Raw genomic sequence first — 2,297 nt, forward strand, 5'->3', positions numbered from 1 at the left:
AGGAGGCCAGGGCTGGGGTGGAGCTTGGCAGAGGGCTGCCGGGTGTCCCTTGCGTGATTTGGGCAAGTTGTGTCACCTTTTTCTTCTTTGAGCCTCAGTTTGTTCATATGCAAAAGGGGGTAATAATTGTACCTTCATTTTAGGGTTATTTTGAAGGTTAAATGAATTGGTAGATCGTGTTTGGTACCTGTTAGACAACCAAGAGCTCTGTTCATAAGACCAATTATTGTTGTTATCCCCTGCTACCCTCCTTTAGTCCTGAAGAGCACGGTAGGACAGGAGACAGGACCAGGGTCCTCGGTCTCCTCCTCCTGCACAGAGAGCATCTCTTTCCCATCCTGTCTCATCCCCCCTTAGTCTCCAAGGTGGCAAGGACAGTTGAACTCAGCCGGGGGTCCTCCTGAAGCTCCCTGAACCCCTCCCATATGCGCTCGGTGGTGAGTCAGCCCTTACCCCTCTGCCTCAGTTTCGCATCTAGGAAGGGGGCCAGCGCCTCCCCGCTCCCCCACCCTGTGTCCCTTGGGACTCTTTCTGGGTCCTGTCGGCAAAAGTCCCCCAGCACAAGCAGGCGCTTGGGCGCAGCCATGGGATAGTGGGTGTGTCAGCTACGCCCAGCCCCGCGCTGCTGTACCCACGCCAGGACTGGCACCTCGAATCCACGTGATTTCCCAGCAGAGCAGCAACCTCCAAGCTTTGGCTAAGCATCTCCGGCGCCTACTTTCAGTTTCGAGCAGAGTGCAGCGGAGCAAGAGGGGTGCTGGGGGTGAGTACCGAGGTGCGCGCGGGGCTGCGGGGTTGCGGGGCCCGGGAAGAGGGAGAGCTGGAAGATTCGGGTGCGAATGCCGAACGGAGTGGGGAGGCAGAGGTGCCAGTGGGCTCTGGAGCAGGAGGTCCCAACAGCCGGGGGAACGGGGTGGATGGACGGATGATGGGGTGGGCAGATGGAGCGCCAGTGGCCGGGGCAGCGCGCAACCCGCTTACCCTGCGGAGTTTGGAATTTGAGTTGTGAGCCGCAGGGGAAGGCAGGCAGGGTCACCCGTGTTGCGGGATGCGACCCGCGGCTGCGCTCTTCCTCCCTCCCACTCCTCACCCTCGAGAGCGCCTGTCACCTCCGGGAACTTCAACTTTTAGATGCTTTTTAAAGAATTACAGAAGTCACGCTGCTCATTATGCATAATGCAGACTTTTTAGTCTAAAAAAAAANGTGCCACTCGGCCGGCCCCATGAATATCATTTTTTAAAAAAGCAATAGCAACATCTTTTGGAAGGTTACCATGCAGCAGGTCCTGTTCTAAGCTCTTTACAGGGATTATCTCATTTAATCCTCAGCAACGCTATGAGGTAGGTACTGTTATTATACCCATTGTGCAGATGAAGCAGGCGAGGTGCAAAAAGCTAAGTAAAGCTGAGGGGTGGACAGGGCAAAGGATTGCTTCACTGTCGCACGGAAGAGAAAACCAAGGGCCAGAGAGAGCGAAAGGCATGCCCAGGTCGCTGGCAAATTAGTGGTGGGGTGGGGCCTAGAGCTCAGGCCTCAGAGCCCAGCCTGGGCCCCAGCCACTGCCCCAGGCTGCTGCTTCTTTTTCCTGCCGTGGGCGCCCCCAAGATGGCTTTATCCCTCCTATCTCCGGGGGCAGTGGCCACAGCTGGCAGGTCACTGTCCTAGCCAGGGGACCCCTGCATGTCTTCCATAGTTTTTCCACAGCTTCCCCACCAACCAGGCCCAAGTAACTGTCCACTGCCTCAAGATGCCCAAGACCTCCTGGCAGCACAAGGCTGGCGTGGTCGATTCTTCCCTGATGATGTAATTCCCCTTCCCACGCCCAGGCGGGCAGCTTTGTGTGGCTTACACTTTTGAAGAGGTAAGGTGAGCACAGAGGGAGGTGAGGAGTGTGGGACCCAGCCCACAGACGGGCCTCTGAAACCTCCAAATTCTTTTCACCACCTCTGCAGTGATTGGTTGTTTCTAGAACATGGCTGTCCTCCTGATGATCAAAATCATATGATACAGAGGCCGGCCGAGTGGCTCAGTTGGTTAAGAGCTCACTCTAAGAGTTTGAGCTCTGAGCAACAGCGGTTCGAGTCCAGCCCGAGCTGAGCAGCCACTGAGCTGCCAACAGGTGGCAGGATGGCTCAGCTAAAAATATATATATATATATATATGATCCAAGTTATCATACGAGGATACATAGGGCTTTCGACAGATTTAGTAATATTTTATTTCTTAAGCTGGGTAGTAGGACTTGGGTGTTTGTTGCACAGTTTCCACGACCCCCATCCATTTCCGTTAGGGGCCA

General features: G+C 55.0%; 1 protein-coding gene across 1 annotated transcript in view; it reads left to right on the plus strand.

Moving 5' to 3' along the window:
* The first annotated feature begins 730 nt into the window (after positions 1-730).
* Positions 731-2,297, plus strand: part of NLRC5 (NLR family CARD domain containing 5) — an 80,861-nt gene continuing 79,294 nt past the window's right edge. The window contains exon 1 of the mRNA XM_019666822.1: positions 731-763. The gene's annotated coding sequence lies outside the window, so the exon portion shown is untranslated. The remainder of the gene's footprint in view (positions 764-2,297) is intronic.

The sequence above is a fragment of the Hipposideros armiger genome, unplaced genomic scaffold (genome assembly GCF_001890085.2).
Source record: "Hipposideros armiger isolate ML-2016 unplaced genomic scaffold, ASM189008v1 scaffold_479, whole genome shotgun sequence".
Lineage (NCBI taxonomy): Eukaryota > Metazoa > Chordata > Mammalia > Chiroptera > Hipposideridae > Hipposideros > Hipposideros armiger.